Raw genomic sequence first — 25,042 nt, forward strand, 5'->3', positions numbered from 1 at the left:
TAGTCTAATCACCCCCATCTAGACATACTTTCGATCCTACATTTACCCTGGAAAAAATCATAAGCAAGCTGTAACATCCCAAATTTTCAATTTGGAATGTTATACATTAGATCATCATTGCATATCATATTTTATTGCATTTTGGCTTGATCCTAGAAATTCTACGCAACTCAAGGACCCACGGAGAGAGTTGGGGATTTTGTTATTTTCATATTTGAGTTTTCTCAAATTTTGAAAAGAGGATCGTTTGATTTTAATTATTTTCTCTTCGAATATTTCTTTTATGAAAATAAAAGAGAGGGGATAAAATGACTTCCCCAAAATAAGAAATATTGAAGATTTTAATATTAAAATCATATAAGATTTTTATTCGGATTTTATCGCTATTTTATTTGAATTAGGAAAAATATGCGTTTCTCAAAATTGCATTAGAGGCCCAAATAAATTTTCACCTTGTCCGGTAGATATTTAGAGGACGGAGAAAATTTATTTCAGGATTTTTGGAGTCCGTTTAGTATTTCATTTCTTTGATTTTCTACGCGGAATTATTTAAAAAAAAAGTCAACCGACTTAGTCGGGCCGTGCTCGACTAGGACTCGCCCGGCGAGCCTTTATAACCAGCACCCCGACCCCCGTAGCTCACCAGCCTGCCTTGCCGCCCAAACCCTAACCCTAACCCGCCGCCGCCGCCGCCAGCCGCCCGACCGCACCGCGCCGCCGCCCGACCGTGCCGCCTCGCCGTCCCACGGAGCCGTCTCGCCGCTGCCATCGACCTCGCCGGAGGTAGCCGCCGCCGGTTTCCGTCGGAAAACCGATCGGTTTTTATTTTCGAACCCTAGATCTGTTTTTTTTCGGTTCGTTCGGTTTTATTTTGTTCGGTTTAGTTATTTAGTGAACGCCCGTTCGTATGTTCGTTTTAACGAACGGTTCTCACGCGTTAGCCGCAGACAGCAAACGTTCGTTCGTTAGCCTGTTCGTCAGTTTTTCTTTTTCCAGGGTTTTTCGCGATTATTTTCGATCAAGATTTCTGACCCGATTTTTGTTTTAGTTTATCTTTTCGCTCGTTTATCGGTCAGGCGATTCAAGCTCCTAGATCTTCGTTTCGAAGCCCTCTTTCTATTTAACCAACTTGAACAAGATTTTGCTACTGTAAAATTTGACCTAAGTCCAGATTAGTAAACAGATCTTATTTCTTTCGCAGTTTGAGTTTTGTTGCTTCGTTTGGTTTGATTCTTTTTGCAAACCGGAGTTCTTAAGTTGAAATTTTTGGTTAGTTCTCTTATTTGAGTTTTACCCATGCATCTAGTTGAGTGCATATTGTATCCTTGTTTGTTTGCGATAGAGTACCTAGAGTGTGAAGCGTGCTACTACGAGTCTCTAGGTTTCGCAGATCATCAGCAAGGCAAGTAACACTTTGATCATACCTCTTTTCTGCCCAGTTTTATTGCATTAGATCAATCCTCAAACAATTGCATGGTTAGGATCTGATTAAATTGTGGGTCTTGGGAAGTAGATGAGGTAGCACCTATTCACCTGTTTATTTTCAAACCCTTGGGAGTTACTTCTACGTTATGCTTATATTGCTATGCTATGCTCGTAGACGTGGATTGGGTTTCAGTGTACTCATGACAGATGTGAGTTTGTTAATTAATGGTTCAACTTAAGGTGGCAACTTTAATACACATCTGGGTGGATTGCTTGTGGGCACCTGGAGAATCCAGTGTTGTCCTAGGATATCCCGGAGGACCTGTGTGATCATCCTACGGCTCGCCACCCAGGCTCAAAGGGATCATAAGATTATTCATGCTAGAAACTTCCGTGTGCAGCCACAAGCCATTATGGGCTCTGGCATAGTTGAGTAAGTTGCGTGAAGCTCTTGAAGAGGTAGACTAGCAGATGTAGTGGGTTGTAGGTGGTACAGTCTATCCAGAGTAGAGAGTTAATGCTTCAGAAAGACTGTGTCTCGAATCTCTGACCATGGATGCATTCGAGTCTTGTGGGGAAAAGTGTGCAAACCTCTACAGAGTGTACAAACTAATCATGGTTAGCCGTGTCCCCGGTTATGGACATCTTGAGTATCTGGTTCTTGGATTATCATGTTGATCTCATCACTCTTAATATAATTTGATTGGGTTTAATGATGATGCTTAATTGGGATTGAGTTGGAGGAACCTTCTCAATGTTTAACAACCACCATGATAGATAAATAAAATTTATTCCTTTGTTGTAGTGAAAAAATTGGCTTTATGGAAAACTGTAACCATAGAGCTTACCACCAGCCAAATATGCATGTAGTGATAGCATTTATTCTGTTCATTACTCTATGTGTTACCTTGCCAGCATATTCCATGTGCTGACCCGTTTCAGGCTGCAACGTTCATGTTGCAGACTTTTCAGACGACGAGTAAGGAGCCTTAGGTCGTTGTCTTTCACTCAGTGATGCCGTTGGAGTTGATGGACTCACTTTTTCTTCCAAGCCTTCCGCTGTTATCGTTTTAGATGGCCTTAAGCCATATTTATTGTAGTAAGTTATCTTTTGAGACATTCGATGTAATAAGTGTGTGATTGCTACTCTGTTATAAATCCTCAAGTACTGTGCGTGTCAGCATTACCGATCCAGGGATGACACTGATGCACAGAGATCAGACTGTTTGAGGTCTGGTCGCTACAAGATGGTATCAGAGCACACGCTGACTGTAGGACACGACCACTAAGCTAAAACCCTAGATCACTACTCTCTTCTCATTTCTGACTCCTCTCCATTTTCTACTCTTTAGGATGGCGGACTCGAGGAACAAGTTTGCACAACCGGATGAAGATACACCTTTTGGACGACACTTGAAGGAAGTTACTAGGTACCTGAACATCGGAATACCAAGCTTCACCGGGACTTACAACGCCACTTTACCAGAAGAGGAGCGCTGGATGATTCGAGTTCAAGTTCCAGGAAGGACGTTCACGCCAGTCACTGAGCCCATAGAATTTTCCTTTGATGCACCAACCTGGAGTCTAGGCAAGAGCATGGCAGCCCACATCACCATGGGACGCATTGGAGAAGTTTACCACAAGGATCTCAAGGATACTATCTACCAGATTTGTGGGCGCCGAGATGGGCAATGGGAGATGATCAGCACCAGGAAGGATAGGTCCATTGCAGCTTTCATCCAGGAGTTAAATCAGCACATTCGTCGCCAGGAGAACTAGATGTGCGCAGGCATGATAGATCTGAAGAAGGCAATGACCAGGATCACGGAGCTGGAGGAAGAACTCAAGTCTACACGAGATGGATACGAGGAGGAAATGATGATACTCGTGGAGAAGAATGACGACCTGACAAGGAAGCTAGGAGTCTTCATGGGAGACCCCGCGCCAGGAGGAGAAGACGACGATTCCACTTGCCCGGAGAGCTACATCATCATCGACGACACCGACTTGGACCCCGACAATAGCGATGATGACTTTGTTGATGAAGCAGGAGCAGATATTATGGAGTCTTCCACCGATCAATTTTTCTAGTCGACCACCATATCAGTAGTAGAAATTTCCTCCATGTATATAGTATAGTCCGAGCACTTATGTAACGATAGTTAGACCGATTGTATGCCCTTGTTTGAATTGATTGAAGTGATATGATTGTGTTTGTCTCATGTGCATATGGGTAGTGTTTTCCCCCTAGACCTCATTCTATTCTGTTTTCTCACCTTTTCTAAACCCAGCAGATGCCTCCGAGACGCGACAATGGATTTGCTTTCCCGCCGGAGCTCACTCAGTTGATCCAGCAGCAGAATGCATTGATGCAGATACTAGTCCAGAATCAGAATCAGGGGAACAACAACAACAATAACCCACCACCACCACCACCTGTTGATCACTTAGCCCGTTTTCTAAGGCTGAATCCGCCGGTGTTCTCCAGTAGCACCGAGCCGATAGTTGCAGATGATTGGCTCCGCAAGATTGGAAGGGAGTTGACCACTGCAGGATGCACAGATGCGGAGAGAGTGCGTTTTGCCGCACATCAGCTTGATGGACCCGCAGCATCATGGTGGGAGAATTTCACAGCCACTTACCCCATCGACACTGTTACATGGGACCAGTTTCAGCAGGCTTTTCGCACTGCCCATGTATCAGCAGGAGCTATGGCCATGAAGAAGCGCGAGTTTCGCAACTTACGCCAAGGAGGACGCACCGTTGGCCAGTATGTGGATGACTTTAGTAAGCTAGCACGTTATGCCCCAGATGACGTTGCTACGCATGCAGCTAAATAGGAGAAGTTTCTAGAAGGACTGAATGATGAGCTGAGCATGCAGTTGATGGTGGCAACCTTTAATAACTACCAGGAGTTGGTAGATAGAGCTCTCATGATTGAAGGGAAGCAGCAGCAGATTGACAACCGCAAGAGGAAGTATGGACAAGGGAAGTACAATTCTGGAGCTCAGCAGAGACCCCGTTTTACCCCGAACTCGGGAGGACCCCTTCAACATAACCATGGAGGTCACAATCACAATGGAGGGATTCGCACAACCATAGTGGCCCCAGGAATGGGAATGGTAATGGAGGAAGCAACGGCCAGAACCGTACCAACCCAGCAACGCCCGCCAAGAAGGATCTAAGTCACATTACTTGTTTCAAGTGCGGGAAGAATGGACATTATGCCACGGAGTGTTCTGAAGCAAAGAATGGAAATGGCAATGGAAGCTCTGGGAAGAAGCCCAACCCTTTCAACAGGGGACAAGTGAACCACGTTAGCGTGGAGGAGGTTGAAGCGCAACCCGATGCAGTAATAGGTAAGTTTTTGGTTAAGTCATTTACTGCAATCGTTCTTTTTGATACTGGTGCATCGCATTCATACATATCAAGGGGATTTGTGGATAAGTTTAAACTGCCAACCCAAGCCCTTAGGTCACCCATGTTAGTAACCTCGCCAGGAGCAGAGTATATGGCTAGCCTATGGTGTGATCGGTTACCATTAAGGATTGGTAACTACCTGTTTCCCTCAGACCTAATAGTATTGGAGTCACAAGGACTGGATGTGATATTAGGCATGGATTGGTTATCGAAGTATGGAGGGAACATTGACTGCGCCAGTAAGTCGATTTTGCTTACCACCCCAGAAGGAAGAAGGATCAAGTATGTATCCCGGCATGTGCCGAATAGGACTCAAGTGAATTCCTTATCAGGAGTTGTACAGGAGGAAGTACCAGTGGTGAAGGATTTCCCGGATGTATTTCCAGAAGAGTTGCCAGGCATGCCACCGGATAGAGACATTGAGTTTTTGATCGAGCTTTTGCCAGGCACAGGGCCAATATCTAAGAGACCGTACAGGATGCCCGCTAAGGATTTAGAGGAAATTAAGAAGCAGATTAAGGAGTTACTGGATAAAGGCTATATTCGCCCAAGCTCGTCACCTTGGGGATCACCAGTGCTTCTAGTGGAGAAGAAGGATGGATCGTTGAGGATGGTTGTTGATTATCGAGGATTGAATGAGGTGACGATCAAGAACAAGTACCCACTGCCGATGATAAATGATTTGTTTGACCAGCTGCAAGGAGCTAAGGTGTTTTCCAAGATCGATCTGCGATCAGGGTACCACCAGCTGAAGATTCGAGAGCAGGATATACCTAAGACAGCTTTTACCACAAGGTACGGGCTATATGAGTATACCGTTATGTCATTTGGTCTGACTAACGCACCTGCCTATTTTATGAACATGATGAACAAGGTGTTTATGGAGTTTTTGGATAAGTTCGTCGTGGTGTTCATTGATGATATTCTAGTCTACTCGAAGAATGAAGAGGAGCATAAGGAGCATTTGCGTCTGGTACTTGGGAAGCTCAGAGAACACCAGTTATATGCCAAGTTCAGCAAGTGTGAGTTTTGGTTGAAGGAAGTTGGATTCCTCGGACATGTTATATCCGGAGAAGGAATAGCAGTAGACCCTACCAAGGTTGTCACTGTGACAAATTGGGAAGCACCCACGTCAGTTGGAGAGATCCGGAGTTTTCTTGGACTCGCAGGATACTACCGGAGGTTCATTGAGAATTTCTCGAAGATTGCAAAGCCCATGACGGAGTTGTTGAAGAAGGACACCAAGTTCAAATGGACTGAGGAATGTGAGGCCAGTTTTCAGGAGTTGAAGAAACGCTTGGTTACAGCTCCAGTGTTGATTCTTCCAGATCAACGCAAGGATTACCAGGTGTATTGCGACGCTTCTCGTCGAGGACTTGGAGCAGTGCTTATGCAGGAGGGAAGAGTTGTTTCATATGCCTCACGACAGCTTAAACCCCATGAGTTGAATTATGCTACCCATGATTTGGAGTTAGCAGCCGTAGTGCATGCGTTGAAGACATGGAGACATTTTCTCATCGGAAACCATTGTGAGGTGTACACGGATCACAAGAGTTTGAAGTATATCTTCACGCAGAAGGAGTTGAATCTCAGGCAGAGGAGATGGTTGGAGCTCATTAAGGATTATGATATGAAGTTGCATTATCATCCCGGAAAGGCTAACGTAGTAGCCGATGCGTTGAGCCGCAAGAGTCATGTCAATACACTCATCACCGGAGAGTTACCCAAGGAGTTAGCAGAGGATCTTCGTGAACTATGTTTGGGAATAGTTCCGAGAGGTTATGTAGCAGCATTGGAGATTCAGTCTACTTTGATGGATAAGATCAGGGAAGCTCAGAAGACGGACAAGGAGATTGCCGAGATAAAAGAGAGGATGAGCAAAGGAAAAGCTAAGGGATTTCGTGAGGATGAGCACGATACCCTATGGTTTGAGGACCGCGTATATGTGCCAAATGATCCGGAGATCAGGAAGTTGATTCTGCAAGAGGCCCATGATTCGCCGTATTCGATTCACCCAGGAAATACCAAGATGTATCTGGATTTGAAGGATAGTTTCTGGTGGACCGGAATGAAGAAGGATATTGCAGAGTATGTAGCAGTTTGTGATGTATGTCAGAGAGTGAAGGCAGAACATCAGAAGCCAGCGGGATTGTTACAACCATTGCCGATACCCGAATGGAAGTGGGATAAACTAGGCATGGACTTTATCACGGGATTGCCCAGGACTCGTTCAGGCTATGACTCGATATGGGTTGTAGTCGATCGTTTGACGAAGGTAGCTCATTTCATCCCAGTGAAGACCACTTACACCAGTGCTAAGTTGGCAAAGATATAAATGACCAGGATCGTATGTCTGCATGGAGTTCCGAGGACCATTGTATCAGATAGAGGAACCCAGTTTACCTCAAAGTTTTGGAATCAGTTGCATGAGACTTTGGGAACCAGGCTAGAGTTCAGTACAGCTTTTCACCCGCAGACAGATGGACAGACTGAGAGAGTCAATCAGATTCTGGAGGACATGTTGAGAGCTTGTGCGCTAGACTATGGATCTAGTTGGGACGACAATTTGCCTTATGCAGAGTTCTCTTACAACAACAGCTATCAAGCCAGTTTGAAGATGGCCCCTTTCGAAGCATTGTACGGAAGGAGGTGCAGGACACCATTGTTGTGGGATGAAGTTGGAGACCGTCAGTTGTTTGGACCAGATTTGATTAAAGAGTCTGAAGAGAAGGTTAAGCTGATACGCGATAGACTCAAGGTAGCCCAGTCCAGGCAGAAGAGCTATGCGGATTCTAAACGCAAGGAGACAGTTTACGAAGTCGGAGACAGAGTGTATCTTCGTGTATCACCACTTCGAGGAGTGAAGCGTTTTGGAGTTAAGGGAAAGTTAGCACCACGTTTTGTGGGACCATACAAGGTTTTGGAACGTATGGGAGAAGTTGCTTACAAGTTGGAATTGCCCGAAGGATTGTCAGGAGTTCACGATGTGTTCCACGTTTCTCAGTTGAAGAAGTGCCACGCAGAGATGGCTGATATTCCTCTGAGAGATACAGTGCCACTGGAAGCGATTCAGTTGGATAGCGATTTGACCTACGAGGAGAAACCAGTCAAGATTCTTGAGTTCGCCAGCAGAGTCACATGCAGTAAGGTTATCAAGTTCTGCAAAGTTCAGTGGAGCCACCATACCAAGGATGAAGCCACCTGGGAACGAGAGGAAGACCTACGGAAGGATCACCCTCACCTATTTTCTAGCCAACCCGAATCTCGAGGGCGAGATTCATCTTAAGGGGGGTAGGTTTGTAACATCCAAAATTTTCAATTTGGAATGTTATACATTAGATCATCATTGCATATCATATTTTATTGCATTTTGGCTTGACCCTAGAAATTCTACGCAACTCAAGGACCCACGGAGAGAGTTGGGGATTTCGTTATTTTCATATTTGAGTTTTCTCAAACTTTGAAAAGAGGATCGTTTGAATTTAATTATTTTCTCTTCGAATATTTCTTTTATGAAAATAAAAGAGAGGGGGATAAAATGACTTCCCCAAAATAAAGAAATATTGGAGATTTTAATATTAAAATCAAATAAGATTTTTATTCGGATTTTATCGCTATTTTATTTGAATTATGAAAAATATGCGTTTTCCAAAATTGCATTAGACGCCCAAATAAATGTTCACCTTGTCCGGTGGATTTTTAGAGGACGGGAAAAATTTATTTCAGGATTTTTGGAGCCCGTTTAGTATTTCTTTTTTTTTTTCTATGCGGAATTATTTTTAAAAAAAGTCAACCGACTTAGTCGGGCCGTGCCCGACTAGGACTCGCCCGGCCGGCCTTTATAACCAGCACCCCGACCCCCGCAGCCCACCAGCCCACCTTGCTGCACAAACACTAACCCTAACCTGCCGCCTGTCGCCGCTACGCCGCGCCCCGCCGCCGCCCGGACGCCGTCCCCTCGCCGCCGCCCCGACCACGCCGTGCCGCCGCCCGACTGCGCCGCCTTGCCGTCCCGCGCCGCCATCTCGCCGCTGACGTCGGCCTCGCCGGAGGTAGCCGCCGCCGTCGGTTTTCGTCGAAAAACCCATCAGTTTTTATTTTTGAACCATAGATCTGTTTTTTCGGTTCGTTCGGTTTTATTTTTTTACGGTTTAGTTATTTAGAGAACGCCCGTTCATACGTTCGTTTTAATGAACGGTTTTCACCCGTTAGCCGCAGACAGCGAACGTACGTTCGTTAGCCCGTTCGTCAGTTTTTCTTTTTCCAGGGTTTTCCGCGATTATTTTCGATCGCGATTTCTGACCCGATTTTCGTTTTAGTTTATCTTTTCGCTCGTTTATCGGAATCAGGCGATTCAAGCGCCTAGACCTTCATTTCGAAGCCCTCTTTCTGTTTAACCAACTTAAACAAGATTTTGCTACTATAAAATTTGACCAAGTCCAGATTAGTAAACGGATCTTATTTCTTTCGCAGTTTGAGTTTTGTTGCTTCGTTTGGTTTGATTCTTTTTGCAAACTGGAGTTCTTAAGTTGAACTTTCTAGTTAGTTCTCTTATTTGAGTTTTACCCGTGCATCTAGTTGAGTGATTATTGATGCTTGTTTGTTTGCGATAGAGTACCCGGAGTGAGAAGCGTGCTACTACGAGTTTCTAGGTTTCGCGGATCATCAGCAAGGCAAGTAACACTTTGATCATACCTCTTTACTACCCAGTTTTATTGCATTAGATCAATCCTCAAACAATTGCATGGTTAGGATCTGATTAAATTGTGGGTTTTGGGAAGTAGATGAGGTAGTACCTATTCACCTGTTTATTATCAAACCTTTGGGAGTTACTTCTACGTTGCTTATATTGCTATACTATGCTCGTAGACGTTGATTGGGTTTGAGTGTATTCATGACAGATGTGAGTTTGTTAATTAATGGTTTAACTTAAGGTGGCAACTTAAATTCACATCTGGGTGGATTGCTTGTGGGCACCTGGAGAATCCAGTGTTGTCCTAGGATATCCCGGAGGACCCGTGTGATCATCCTACGGCCCGCCACCCAGGCTCAAAGGGATCATAAGATTATTCATGCTAGAAACTTCCGTGTGCAGCCACAAGCCATTATGGGCTCTGGCATAGTTGAGTAAGTTGCGTGAAGCTCTTGAAGAGGTAGACTAGCAGATGTAGTGGGTTGTAGGTGGTACTGTCTATCCAGAGTAGAGAGTTAATGCTTCAGAAAGACTGTGTCTCGAATCTCCGACCATGGATGTATTCGAGTCTTGTGGGGAAAAGTGCGCAAACCTCTGCAGAGTGTACAAACTAATCATGGTTAGCCGTGTCCCCGGTTATGGACATCTTGAGTATCTAGTTCTTGGATTATCATGTTGATCTCATCACTCTTAATATAATTTGATTGGGTTTAATGATGATGCTTAATTGGGATTGAGTTGGAGGAACCTTCTCAATGTTTAACAACCACCATGATAGTTAAATAAAATTTATTCCTTTGTTGTAGGGAAAAATTGGCTTTATGCAAAACTGTAACCATAGAGCCTCCACCAGCCAAATATGCATGTAGTGATAGCAATTATTCTGTTCATTACTCTTTGTGTTACATTGCCAGCATATTCCATGTGCTGACCCGTTTCGGGCTGCAACGTTCATGTTGCAGACTTTCCAGACGACGAGTAAGGAGCCTTAGGTCGTTGTCTTTCACTCAGTGATGCCGTTGGAGTTGATGGACTCACTTTATCTTCCAAGCCTTCCGTTGTTACCGTTTTAGATGGCCTTAAGCCATATTTATTGTAATAAGTTCTCTTTTGAGACATTCGATGTAATAAGTGTGTGATTGCTACTCTGTTATAAATCCTCAAGTACTGTGCGTGTCAGCATTACCGATCCAGGGATGACACTGATGCACAGAGAACAGACTGTTTGAGGTCTGGTCGCTACACAAGCTTTCGGGAAGAAACTCCGCCGCCACAAGGCGGAACCTTGGTGGAACCAATCTAGGGCTCCGGCGGAGCTGTTCTGCCGGGGAAACTTCCCTCCGGGAGGGGGAAATCGTCGCCATCGTCATCACCAACGATCCTCTCATCGGGAGGGGGTCAATCTCTATCAACATCTTCACCAGCACCATCTCCTCTAAAACCCTAGTTCATCTCTTGTATCCAATTTTTGTCCCAAAGCCTCAGATTAGTACCTGTGGGTTGCTAGTAGTGTTGATTACTCCTTGTAGTTGATGCTAGTTGGTTTATTTGGTGGAAGATCATATGTTCAGATCCTTTATGCATATTAATACCCCTCTGATTATGAACATGAATATTATTTTTCAGTAGTTACATTTATTCCTGAGGACATGGGAGAAGTCTTGCTATAAGTAGTCATGTGAATTTGGTATTCGTTCGATATTTTGATGAGATGTATGTTGTCTTTCCTCTAGTGGTCTTATGTGAACGTTGACTACATGACACTTCACCATTGTTTGGGCCTAGAGGAAGGCATTGGGAAGTAATAAGTAGATGATGGGTTTCTAGAGTGATAGAAGCTTAAACCCTAATTTATGAGTTGCTTCGTAAGGGGCTGATTTGGATCCATATGTTTCATGCTATGGTTAGGTTTACCTTAATACTTCTTTTGTAGTTGCGGATGCTTGCAATAGGGGTTAATCATAAGTGGTATACTTGTCCAAGAAAGGGCAGTACCCAAGCACTGGTCCACCCACATACCAAATTATCAAAGTAACGAACGCGAATCATATGAGTGTGATGAAAACTAGCTTGATGATAATTCCCATGTGTCCTCGGGAGCGCTTTTCTCTATGTAAGAGTTTGTCCAGGCTTGTCCTTTGCTACAAAAAGGATTGGGCCATCTTGCTGCACCTTATTTACTTTCATTACTTGTTGCCCGCTACAAATTACCTTATCACAAAACTATCTATTACCGATAATTTCTGTGCTTGCAGAGAATACCTTACTGAAAACCGCTTGTCATTTCCTTCTGCTCCTCGTTGGGTTTGGCACACTTACTTATCGAAAGGACTACGATAGATCCCCTATACTTGTGGGTCATCAAGACTCTTTTCTAGCGCCGTTGCCGGGGAGTGAAGCGCCTTTGGTAGGTGGAATTTGCTAAGGAAAAATTTATATAGTGTGCTGAAATTTACTGTCACTTGTCACTATGGAACATAATCCTTTGAGGGGCTTGTTCGGGGTATCTTCACCCCGACCAGTAGAGCAAAGAGTTTCTCCTCAACCTATTGAACCTACTAAAAATGTTTACTTTGAAATTCCTTCGGGTATGATAGAGAAACTGCTAGCTAATCCTTTCACAGGTGATGGAACATTACATCCCGATTTGCACCTAATCTATGTGGATGAAGTTTGTGGATTATTTAAGCTTGCAGGTATGCCCGAGGATGTTATGAAGTAGAAGGTCTTCCCTTTATCTTTGAAGGGAAAGGCATTGACATGGTTTAGGCTATGTGATGATATGGGATCATGGAACTACAACCGATTGAAATTGGAATTTCATCAGAAGTTTTATCCTATGCATCTTTTTCATCGTGATCGTAATTATATATATAATTTTCGGCCTCGTAAAGGAGAAAGCATCACTCAAGCTTGGGGGAGGCTTTAGTCAAATTTATATTCATGCCCCAATCATGAGCTCTCAAGAGAAATTATTATTCAAAATTTTTATGCTCGGCATTCTCTCAGTAATCGCTCCATGCTTGATACTTCTTGTACTGGCTCTTTTATGATGAAGACTATTGAATTCAAATGGGATTTATTGGAAAGAATTAAACGCAAATCTGAAGATTGGGATCTCGATGAAGGTAAGGAGTCAGGTATAACACCTAAGTTTGATTGTGTTAAATCATTTATGGATACCGATGTTTTCCATGAATTTAGCACTAAATATGGACTTGACTCTGAGATAGTAGCTTGTTTCTGTGAATCCTTTGCTACTCATGTTGATCTCCCTAAGGAGAAGTGGTTTAAATATAATCCTCCCATTGAAGTAAAGGTAGTTGCACCTATTAAAGTTGAAGAAAAGACTATCACTTATAATGATCCTGTCGTTCCTACTGCTTATATTGAGAAACCACCTTTCCCTGTTAGAATCAAGGATCATGCTAAAGCTTCAACTGTGGTCAAAAAAAGTAATATTAGGATAACCCAACCCACTGAGCAAATTAAAGTTGAACCTAGTATTGCTATGGTTAAAGATCTCTTGGCTGATAATATTGATGGGCATGTTATTTACTTCTGTAATGAAGCTGTTGTAGGCATGCCTGTTATTTCTGTTAAGATTGGAGATCATTGCTATCATGGCTTATGTGATATGGGTGCTAGTGAAAGTGCAATACCTCACTCTTTATACAAATAAATTATGCATGATATTGCACCTGCTGAGATAGAGGAAATTGATGTTACAATTAAGCTTGCCAATAGAGATACTATTTCACCAGTTAGGATTGTTAGAGATGTTGAAGTCTTGTGTGGGAAAGTTAAATATCTTGCTGATTTTCTTGTTCTTGGTTCCCCACAAGATAACTTTTGTCCCATCATATTTGGTAGACCCTTCTTGAATACTGTTAATGCTAGGATAGACTGCGAAAAGGATGTTGTTACTATTGGTTTGGGGGATATGTCTCATGAGTTTAATTTTGCTAAATTTCGTAGACAACCCCGTGACGAGGAATTGCCTAGTAAAGATGAAATTATTGGTATTGCTTCCATTGCCGTGCCTCCTAACGATCCTTTAGAACAGTATTTGCTTGACCATGAAAATGATATGTTTATGAATGAAAGAAGGGAAATAGATGAAGTATTTTTTAAACAGGGACCTATTTTGAAACACAACTTGCCTGTTGAAATCCTAGGGGATCCTCCTCCACCCAAGGGTGATCCCGTGTTTGAGCTTAAACCATTACCTGATACTCTTAAATATGCTTATCTTGATGAGAAAAAGATATATCCTGTTATTATTAGTGCTAACCTTTCAGAGCATGAAGAAAAGAAATTATTGAAAACTCTGAAGAAGCACTGCGCTGCTATTGGATATACTCTTGACGATCTTAAGGGCATTAGTCCCACTCTATGCCAACACAAAATAAAATTGGAGAAAGACGCTAAACCAGTTGTTGATCACCAACGACGGTTAAATCCTAAGATGAAAGAAGTGGTAAGGAAATAAATACTAAAGCTTCTGGAGGCAGGTATAATTTATCCCGTTGCTGATTGTCAGTGGGTAAGTCCTGTCCATTGTGTCCCTAAGAAGGGAGGTATTACCGTTGTTCCTAATGATAAAGATGAATTGATCCCACAAAGAATTATTATAGGTTATAGAATGGTAATTGATTTCCGCAAATTAAATAAAGCTACTAAAAAAGATCATTACCATTTACCTTTTATTGATCAAATGCTAGAAAGATTATCCAAACATACGCATTTTTGCTTTCTAGAAGGTTATTCTGGTTTCTCTCAAATACCTGTGTCAAAAGAGGATCAAGAGAAGACCACTTTTACTTGCCCTTTCGGTACCTTTGCTTATAGACGTATGCCTTTTGGTTTATGTAATGCACCTGCTACCTTTCAAAGATGTATGACTGCTATATTCTCTGACTTTTGTGAAAAGATTGTTGAGGTTTTCATGGATGATTTCTCCTTTTACGGAACTTCTTTTGATGATTGCTTAAGCAACCTTGATCGAGTTTTGCGGAGATGTGAACAAAATAATCTTGTCTTGAATTGGGAGAAGTGCCACTTTATGGTTAATGAAGGTATTGTCTTGGGGCATAAAACTTCCGAAAGAGGTATTGAAGTTGATAAAGCTAAAGTTGATGCTATTGAAAATATGCCATGTCCCAAGGACATTAAAGGTATAAGAAGTTTCCTTGGTCATGCCGGTTTTTATAGGAGGTTCATTAAGGACTTCTCTAAAATTTCTAGGCCTCTGACTAATCTCTTACAAAAAGATATTCCTTTTGTCTTCGATGATGATTGTGTAGAAGCATTTGAAATACTTACGAAAGCTTTGATTTTCGCACCTATTGTTCAGCCATCTGATTGGAATTTACCCTTTGAAATTATGTGTGGTGCTAGTGATTATGTTGTAGGTGCTGTTCTAGGACAAAGAGTTGATAAGAAATTAAATGTTATCCACTATGCTAGTAAAACTCTAGACAATGCCCAGAGATATTATGCTACTACTGAAAAAGAATTTTTAGCAGTTGTATTTGCTTGTGATAAGTTTAGACCTTATATTGTTGATTCTAAAGTAACTGTTCACACTGATCATTCTACTATTAAATACCTTATGGAAAAGAAAGATGCTAAACCTAGACTTATTAGATGGGTTCTCCTACTACAAGAATTTGATTTGCATATTATTGATAGAAAGGGAGCTGAGAACCCCGTTGCAGTCAACTTTTCTAGGTTAGAGAATGTTCTTGATGACCCACTACCTATTGATGATAGCTTTCCTGATGAACAATTAGCTGTCATAAATGCTTCTCGTACTGCTCCGTGGTATGCTGATTATGCTAATTACATTGTTGCTAAATTTATACCACCTAGTTTCACATACCAGCAAAATAAAAAGTTCTTCTATGATTTAAGAAATTACTTCTGGGATGACCCACACCTTTATAAAGAAGGAGTCGATGATGATATTAGACATTGTATACCTGTGAACAGGAACAGATCCTACGCAAGTGTCACTCCGAAGCTTATGGAGGACACCACGCCGGAGATAGAACTGCGCATAAGGTATTGCAATCCAGTTTTTATTGGCCTACTCTCTTCAAAGATGCCCGTAAGTTTGTCTTGTCTTGTGATGAATGTCAAAGATTGGTAATATTAGTAGACATATAGAAATGCCTATGAATTATTCACTTGTTATTGAACCATTTGATGTTTGGGGCTTTGATTATATGGGACCGTTTCCTTCCTCTAATGGGTATACACATATTTTAGTTGCTGTTGATTACGTTACTAAGTGGGTAGAAGCTATTCCAACTAGTAGTGCTGATCATAACACCTCTATTAAGATGCTTAAAGAAGTTATTTTTCCGAGGTTTGGAGTCCCTAGATATTGAATGACTGATGGTGGTTCACATTTTATTCATGGTGCCTTTCGTAAAATGCTTGCTAAGTATGATGTTAATCACAGAATTGCATCTCCATATCACCCGCAGTCTAGTGGCCAAGTAGAATTGAGTAATAGAGAGCTCAAATTTATTTTGCGAAAGACTGTTAATAGGTCTAGAAAGAATTGGTCCAAGAAACTTGATCATGCATTATGGGCCTATAGAACTGCATATAAAAATCCTATGGGAATGTCTCCGTATAAAATGGTTTATGGAAAAGCATGTCACTTACCTCCCGAACTAGAACATAAGGCATATTGGGCCATTAAAGAGCTCAATTATGATTTCAAACTTGCCGGTGAGAAGAGGCTATTTGACATAAGCTCACTTGATGAATGGAGAACCCAGGCCTATGAGAATGCCAATTTATTTAAAGAAAAGGTTAAAAGATGGCATGACAAAAGGATACAAAAGCATGAGTTTAATTTAGGTGATTATGTGTTGCTATTCAACTCTCGCTTAAGATTTTTTGCAGGAAAACTTCTCTCTAAATGGGAAGGTCCTTACGTTATCGAGGAGGTTTATCGTTCCGGTGCCATAAAAATCAACAACTTCGAAGGCACAAATCCGAAGGTGGTGAATGGTCAATGAATCAAACATTATATCTCAGGTACTCCAATAAATGTTGAAACCAATGTGATTGAAACCGTAACCCCGGAGGAATACATAAGGGACAATTTCCAGAACGTTTCAGACTCCAAAAAGGAATAGGTACGTGGTACGGTAAGTAAACCGACTCCAAAACAGTTCTAATGGCAATTTTTCTCCGTTTTGGAATATTTAAGAAAATAGGAAAATAAGTAGTCCGGGAAGTACACGAGGCGTCCACGAGGGTGGAGGGCGCGCCCTACCCCCCTAGGCGCGCCCCCTGCCTCGTGGGCACCTCGTGTGCTCTTCGGACTCCGTTTTCTTGCATGATACTTCTTTTGGTCGGTAAAAATTCATTATATAATCTCCCAAAGGTTTTGACCCTCGTATCACGCAAATATCCTTTTTTTGTTTCGGGCTGTTTTCTGTCAGACTTGTCAAGGCCAGGCATCATGTCGCCCCCCTCCTCCAACAATGAGGGCAACGATGCTTGGCTAATGAAGATAGAGCTGAAGAGGGAAGAACCCATGGAGATCAACAAGGATGATGGGATCAAGAAGGCCATGGAGGATCAAGCTCCAGCAGCAGAAGAAGAAGACATCCTTCAACCTCATCACAATCTTCTTACCCCAACTCAGATCGAAGCTTTCAAGATGATTGAGTTAGCTCGTATACAAAACAAGTATCTCACACGTGAAAATATTTTGTTGAAGGAGCATATAATCGCACTCAAGGGCATTATCCGCAAATTGGAGGATCTCCTACGCTCGATGTGCGACTACCCATCATCACCACCTCCGAAGAAAGAGCAATAAACACATGGGTATGGGCACTCCCCTTGGCAACTGCCAAGCTTGGGGGAGGTTCCCCGGTATCGTATCACCATCACACTCCTATCTGTACCGTTTTTCTTAGTTCGATCCTTTTGGTAATATCTTGATCTAGTAGAATAAAGTTTTAGTATGATTTAGTTTTGAGATTTGCTCTATTATCCTTCTATGTAATCAAGTCCGTGAGCTATATATATAATAAAGATTAGTGTTGAGTCAAGGGCTTGATTTTCTTGCTATGATCTTGAGGGAATAAGAGGAAGAATAAAAAGAAGTAAAGAGATCATATTGATCTTATGGAGAGTAATGACTTCACATATAAAGAGTATGATGAATAAAAGTTGTTGAGAGTTGACAAACATAGTTTTGGTCATCGTTGCAATTAATAGGAAGTAATAAAGAAAGAGAGATTTTCACATATAAATATACTACCTTGGACATATTTTATGATTGTGAGAACTCATTAAAATATGACATGCTAAAGAGTTGATGTTGGACAAGGAAGACAACGTAATGGGTTATGTTTTCTTATATCCGAAATAAAGTACATTGTCATGGATCATCCAACATGTTGAGCTTGCCTTTCCCTCTCATGCCAGCCAAATTCTTTGCACCAAGTAGAGATACTACTTGTGCTTCCGAATACCCTTAAAACCAGTTTTGCCATGAGTGTCCACCATATCTACCTATGGATTGAGTAAGATCCTTCAAGTAAGTTGTCATGTTGCATGCAATAAAAATTTGTCTCTAAATATGTATGATTTATTAGTGTGGAGAAAATAAACTTTATACGATCTTGTGATATGGAAGCAATAAAAGCGACAGACTGCATAATAAAGGTCCATATCACAAGTGGCAATAGAAAGTGACGTTCTTTTGCATTAAGATTTTGTGCATCCAACCATAAAAGCACATGACAACCTCTGCTTCCCTCTGCGAAGGGCCTATCTTTTACTTTTGTCTTACACCATATGCGAGAGTCATGGTGATCTTCACCTTTCCTTTTTACATTTTATCTTTTGGCAAGCACCTTGTGTTGGAAAGATCTTGATATATATATATATATCCAATTGGATGTAAGTTAGCATGAATTATTATTTTTGACATTACCCTTGAGGTAAAAGGTTGGGAGGCAACACTATAAGCCCCTATCTTTCTATGTGTCCAATTAAAACTCTATACCCATAAGTATTGCGTGAGTGTTAGCAATTGTGAAAGACTAAATGATAGTTGAGTATGTGGACTTGCTGAAAAGCTCTTATATTGACTCTTTCCGATGTTATGATAAATTGCAATTGCTTCAGTGACCGAGATCATAGTTTGTTAGTTCTCAATGAAGTTTCTGATTCATACTTGACATTGTGAATAGATTATTACTTGAGCATAAGAAATCATATGACAGTATCCATATATGTTGCTATTATAAGAATGATCATGATGCCCTCATGTCCGTATTTTATTTTATCGACACCTCTATCTCTAAACATGTGGACATATTTATCGTTATCGGCTTCCACTTGAGGACAAGCGAGGTCTAAGCTTGGGGGAGTTGATACGTCCATTTTGCATCATGCTTCTATATCGATATATATTGCATTATGGGCTGTTATTACACGTTTTGCCACAATACTTATGCCTATTCTCTCTTATTTTACAAGGTTTACATGAAGAGGGAGAATGCCGGCAGCTGGAATTCTGGGCTAGAAAAGGAGCAAATATTAGAGACCTATTCTGCACAACTCCAAAAGTCCTGAAACTCCACGGAAGTTATTTTTGGAATTAATAAAAAATACTGAGCGAAGGAAGTTCCAGAGGGGGGCCACCCACCATCCACGAGGGTGGGGGCGCGCCCTACCCCCTGGGCGCGCCCCTTGCCTCGTGGGCCCCCTGGCAGGCCTCCGATGCCCATCTTCTGCTATATGAAGTCTTTTACCCTGGAAAAAGTCATAAGAAAGCTTTTGGGAAGAAACTCCACCGCCACGAGGAGGAACCTTGGCGGAACCAATCTAGGGCTCCGGCGGAGCTGTTCTGCCGGAGAAACTTCCCTCCGGGAGGGGGAAATCATCGCCATCGTCATCACCAACAATCCTCTCATCGGGAGGGGGTCAATCTCCATCAACATCTTCACCAGCACCACCTCCTCTAGAACCCTAGTTCATCTCTTGTATCCAATCCTTGTCCCAAAGCCTCAGATTGGTACCTGTGGGTTGCTAGTAGTGTTGCTTACTCCTTGTAGTTGATGCTAGTTGGTTTATTTGGTGGAAGATCATATGCTCAGATCGTTTATGCATATTAATACGCCTCTGATTATGAACATGAATATGATTTGTGAATAGTTACGTTTGTTCCTGAGGACATGGGAGAAGTTTTGCTATAAGTAGTCATGTGAATTTGGTATTCGTTCAATATTTTTATGAGATGTATGTTGTCTTTCCTCTAGTGGTGTTATGTGAACGTCGACTACATGACACTTCACCATTGTTTGGTCCTGGAGGAAGGCATTGGGAAGTAATTGTTGGGAATCGTAGCATAATTTTAAAATTTTCCTACGCTCACCAAGATGCATCTATGGAGTATACTAGCAACGAGGGGAAAGGAGTGCATCTACATACCCTTGTAGATCGCGAGCGGAATCGTTCCAATGAACGTGGATGACGGAGTCGTACTCGCCGTGATCCAAATCACCGATGACCGAGTGCCGAACGGACGGCACCTCCGCGTTCAACACACGTACGGTGCAGCGACGTCTCCTCCTTCTTGATCCAGCAAGGGGAAGGAGAGGTTGATGGAGATCCAGCAGCACGACGGCGTGGTGGTGGATGTAGCGGGTCTCGGCAGGGCTTCGCCGAGCTTCTGCGAGAGGGAGAGGTGTTGCAGGGGAGGAGGGAGGCGCCCAAGGCTGAGATCTTGCTGCCCTCCCTCCCCCCTTTATATAGGCCCCCTGGGAGGGGGGGAGGGGCGCCGGCCAAAACCCATCTAGGGTGGGGGGCGGCGGCCAAGGGGGGTGCCTTGCCCCCCAAGGCAAGTGGGAAGCCCCCCCACCCTAGGGTTTGCAACCCTAGGCGCATGGGGGGGAGGCCCATGGAGGGCGCCCAGCCCACTAGGGGCTGGTTCCCTTCCCACATCAGCCCACGGGGCCCTCCGGGATAGGTGGCCCCATCCGGTGGACCCCCGGGACCCTTCCGGTGGTCCCGGTACAATACCGGTAACCCCCGAAACTTTCCCGGTGGCCGAAACTTGACTTCCTATATATAATTCTTCACCTCCGGACCATTCCGAAACTCCTCCTGACGTCCGGGATCTCATCCGGGACTCCGAACAACTTTCGGGTTTCCGCATACACATATCTCTACAACCCTAGCGTCACCGAACCTTAAGTGTGTAGACCCTACGGGTTCGGGAGACATGCAGACATGACCGAGACGCCTCTCCGGTCAATAACCAACAGCGGGATCTGGATACCCATGTTGGTTCCCACATGTTCCACGATGATCTCATCGGATGAACCACGATGTCGAGGATTCAATCAATCCCGTATACAATTCCCTTTGTTAATCGGTATGTTACTTGCCCGAGATTCGATCGTCGGTATCCCAATACCTTGTTCAATCTCATTACCGGCAAGTCTCTTTACTCGTACCGCAATGCATGATCCCGTGACTAACGCCTTAGTCACATTGAGCTCATTATGATGATGCATTACCGAGTGGGCCCAGAGATACCTCTCCGTCACACGGAGTGACAAATCCCAGTCTCGATCCGTGCCAACCCAACAGACACTTTCGGAGATACCCGTAGTGCACCTTTATAGTCACCCAGTTACGTTGTGACGTTTGGCACACCCAAAGCACTCCTACGGTATCCGGGAGTTGCACGATCTCATGGTCTAAGGAAAAGACACTTGACATTGGAAAAGCTCTAGCAAACGAAACTACACGATCTTTTATACTATGCTTAGGATTGGTTCTTGTCCATCACATCATTCTCCTAATGATGTGATCCCGTTATCAATGACATCCAATGTCCATAGTCAGGAAACCATGACTATCTGTTGATCAACGAGCTAGTCAACTAGAGGCTTACTAGGGACACGTTGTGGTCTATGTATTCACACAAGTATTACGATTTCCGGATAATACAATTATAGCATGAACAATAGACAATTACCATGAACAAAGAAATATAATAATAACCATTTATAATTGCCTCTAGGGCATATTTCCAACAGTCTCCCACTTGCACTAGAGTCAATAATCTAGTTACATTGTGATGAATCGAACACCCATTGCGTCCTGGTGTTGATCATGTTTTGCTCTAGGGAGAGGTTTAGTCAACGGATCTGCTACATTCAGGTCCGTATGTACTTTACAAATATCTATGTCTCCATTTTGAACACTTTCACGAATGGAGTTGAAGCGACGCTTGATATGCCTGGTCTTCCTATGAAACCTGGGCTCCTTCGCAAGGGCAATAGCTCCAGTGTTGTCACAGAAGAGAGTCATTGGGCCCGACGCATTGGGAATCACCCCTAGGTCGGTAATGAACTCCTTCATCCAGACTGCTTCCTGTGCTGCCTCCGAGGCTGCCATGTACTCCGCTTCACATGTAGATCCCGCCACGACGCTTTGCTTGCAACTGCACCAGCTTACTGCTCCTCCATTCAAAATATACACGTATCCGGTTTGTGACTTCGAGTCATCCAGATCTGTGTCGAAGCTAGCGTCGACGTAACCCTTTACGATGAGCTCTTCGTCACCTCCATAAATGAGAAACATATCCTTAGTCCTCTTCAGGTACTTCAGGATATTCTTGACCGCTGTCCAGTGTTCCATGCCAGGATTACTTTGGTACCTTCCTACCAAACTTACGGCAAGGTTTACATCAGGTCTGGTACACAGCATGGCATACATAATAGACCCTATGGCCGAGGCATAGGGGATGACACTCATCTTTTCTCTATCTTCTGCCGTGGTCGGGCATTGAGCCGTGCTCAATTGCACACCTTGCAATACAGGCAAGAACCCCTTCCTGGACTGATCCATATTGAACTTTTTCAATATCTTGTCAAGGTATGTACTCTGTGAAAGACCAATGAGGCGTCTTGATCTATCTCTATAGATCTTGATGCCTAATATATAAGCAGCTTCTCCAAGGTCCTTCGTTGAAAAACACTTATTCAAATAGGCCTTTATACTTTCCAAGAATTCTATATCATTTCCCATCAATAGTATGTCATCCACATATAATATGAGAAATGCTAGAGAGCTCCCACTCACTTTCTTGTAAACACAGGCTTCTCCATAAGTCTGTGTAAACCCAAACGCTTTGATCATTTCATCAAAGCGAAGGTTCCAACTCCGAGATGCTTGCACCAGCCCGTAGATTGAGCGCTGGAGCTTGCATACTTTGTTAGCATTCTTAGGATCGACAAAACCTTCCGGCTGCATCATATACAACTCTTCCTTAAGGAAGCCGTTAAGGAATGCCGTTTTGACGTCCATCTGCCATATCTCATAATCATAGTATGCGGCAATTGCTAACATGATTCGGACGGACTTCAGCTTCGCTACGGGTGAGAAAGTCTCATCATAGTCAACCCCTTGAACTTGTCGATAACCCTTAGCGACAAGTTGAGCTTTGTAGATGGTCACATTACCATCCGCGTCCGTCTTCTTCTTAAAGATCCATTTATTTTCTATGGCTCGCCGATCATCGGGCAAGTCAGTCAAAGTCCATACTTCGTTTTCATACATGGATCCTATCTCGGATTTCATGGCTTCTAGCCATTTGTCGGAATCTGGGCCCGCCATCGCTTCTTCATAGTTTGAAGGTTCACCGTTGTCTAACAACATGATTTCCAGGACAGGGTTGCCGTACCACTCTGGTGCGGAACGTGTCCTTGTGGACCTACGAAGTTCAGTAACTTGATCCGAAGCTTCATGATCATCATCATTAACTTCCTCCCAAGTCGGTGTAGGCACCACAGGAACATTTCCCCGCGCTGCGCTACTTTCCGGTTCAGAAGGGGTGACTATCACCTCATCAAGTTCCACTTTCCTCCCACTCAATTCTTTCGAGAGAAACTCCTTCTCCAGAAAGGACCCGTTCTTGGCAACGAAGATCTTGCCTTCGGATCTGAGGTAGAAGGTATACCCAATGGTTTCCTTAGGGTATCCTATGAAGACGCATTTCTCCAACTTGGGTTCGAGCTTTTCAGGTTGAAGTTTCTTGACATAAGCATCGCATCCCCAAACTTTTAGAAACGACAGCTTAGGTTTCTTCCCAAACCATAATTCATACGGTGTCGTCTCAACGGATTTCGACGGAGCCCTATTTAAAGTGAATGCGGCAGTCTCTAAAGCATAGCCCCAAAATGAGAGCGGTAAATTGGTAAGAGACATCATAGATCGCACCATATCCAATAGAGTGCGATTACGACGTTCGGACACACCATTTCTCTGAGGTGTTCCAGGCGGCGTGAGTTGTGAAACTATTCCACATTTCTTTAAGTGTGTACCAAATTCATGACTTAAATATTCTCCACCACGATCTGATCGTAAGAATTTTAGTTTCCTGTCACGTTGATTCTCAACTTCACTCTGAAATTCCTTGAACTTTTCAAAGGTTTCAGACTTGTGTTTCATTAGGTAGACATACCCATATATACTTAAATCATCAGTGAGAGTGAGAACATAACGATATCCTCCGCGAGCCTCAACACTCATTGGACCGCACACATCGGTATGTATGATTTCCAATAAGTTGGTTGCTCACTCCATTGTTCCGGAGAACGGAGTCTTGGTCATCTTACCCATGAGGCATGGTTCGCACGTGTCAAATGATTCGTAATCAAGAGACTCCAAAAGTCCATCTGCATGGAGCTTCTTCATGCGCTTGACACCAATGTGACCAAGGCGGCAGTGCCACAAGTATGTGGGACTACCGTTATCAACTTTACATCTTTTGGTATTCACACTATGAACATGTGTAACATCACGTTCGAGATTCATCAAAAATAAACCATTGACCAGCGGGGCATGACCATAAAACATATCTAGGGCTCTGTAGGTGTTTTTTGACCGGGAAAAATCAAGAGGAAGCTTTCAGGATGAAGCGCCGCCGTCCCGAGGCAGAACTTGGGCAGAACAAATCTAGGGCTCCGGCAGAGCTATTCTGCCGGGGAAACTTCCCTCGGGGAGGGGGAAATCGAAGCCATCATCATCATCACCAATGATCCTCTCATCGAGAGGGGGTCAATCTCAATCAACATCTTCACCAGCACCATGTCCTCTCAAACCCTAGTTCATCTCTTGTATCCGATCTTTGTCTCAAAACCTCAGATTGGTACCTATGGTTTGCTAGTAGTGTTGATTACTCCTTGTAGTTGATGCTAGTTGGTTTATTCGGTGGAAGATCATATGTTCAGATCCTTAATGATAATTAATACTCCTATGATTATGAACATGAATATGCAATGTGAGTAGTTACAATTGTTCCTGAGGACATGGGAGAAGTCTTGTTATATGTAATCATGTGAATTTGGTATTCGTTTGATATTTTGATGAGATGTATGTTGTGTTTCCTCTAGTGGTGTTGTGTGAATGTCGACTACATGAAACTTCACCATTGTTTGGGCCTAG

Source organism: Triticum aestivum, chromosome 2D (genome assembly GCF_018294505.1).
Source record: "Triticum aestivum cultivar Chinese Spring chromosome 2D, IWGSC CS RefSeq v2.1, whole genome shotgun sequence".
NCBI classification, from domain to species: Eukaryota; Viridiplantae; Streptophyta; class Magnoliopsida; order Poales; family Poaceae; genus Triticum; species Triticum aestivum.